The 877-nt window shown below is 39.2% G+C and overlaps 1 pseudogene; it reads right to left on the bottom strand.

The window, feature by feature from the left end:
• Window positions 1-337: 337 nt before the first annotated feature.
• LOC146394921 (signal recognition particle RNA) lies at window positions 338-537 on the bottom strand (annotated as a pseudogene).
• Window positions 538-877: the final 340 nt, after the last annotated feature.

The following is an 877-nucleotide window of genomic DNA, read 5'->3' as shown; positions in this document are numbered from 1 at the left end:
AAAAAAAAGCTTTCTTTGACTAGTTAGAAGCCTCTAAACAATGAAATCATTCCAAATCAAGGTACCTTCAGATACATATTTAATAAGACTGTATAAAGGAGACAGTAGAAATTGATGTCACTGAAAATTAGTTAAGTTAAAAATTAAGGTTTTCAGTAGCCATGTAAGTAAAAATTTAACAGCCTTAATTAATGTATAAGAAACTGCTCATATTTAATGTTTACAAGTCAATGTTTTGACATAAATAAACACCCATGAAACCATTTCTACAATCAAGACAGTTGAATATATCTCCAACACCCCCAAAAGTTTCCTCATGCCGTTGTTTTAAATTCAGGCTGGAGTAAAGTGGCTATGCACAGGCACAGTCCTACCACCGACCAGCCTGGGGGTTTTGACCTGCTGCATTGCTGACCTGGGCCATTTTACCCTTCCTTAGGCAACCTGGTAGGCCCCTGCTCCAGAGAGGTTACCATTTTGAGGCTGAACTTAGTGTGGTACCCGGTGGAAATAGAGCACTCACAAATGCCAGAACTCTTAGGCTCAGTGGACCCTCTTGCCCCAGCCACCTGAGTCCAACCACCACAATGCTTGTCAGATGGTTTTGTGGATTATAACTGGCATCATAATCAGATGGAATATCAAGAACTTCAGAATTAAGCTTTCTATGATGAATGTCTTTGGCATCTGTCCTATCAAAGCTTATAGGAACATTCCTGTCCAAATCTCTCTCTCTGGATGTATGTTTTATTTCACTTGTCCAAGGCAGTTGTGATGTCTTATAGTCCATAAGCAGTGCATGAGAGTCCTGGGCTCTCTGTTTCCTTATTTGGACAACACATTTCCTTTTGAAGCAATATTTGGTATGATTTTTTTT

The sequence above is a fragment of the Sus scrofa genome, chromosome 18 (genome assembly GCF_054392235.1).
Source record: "Sus scrofa isolate SSC_HxYL_T2T_F1_AM1 chromosome 18, Sscrofa_HxYL_maternal_Yorkshire_Landrace_v2.0, whole genome shotgun sequence".
Classification (NCBI taxonomy): Eukaryota; Metazoa; Chordata; class Mammalia; order Artiodactyla; family Suidae; genus Sus; species Sus scrofa.
The sequence above is the reverse complement of the archived record's forward strand: the minus strand, read 5'-3'. Positions and strand labels throughout refer to the sequence as shown.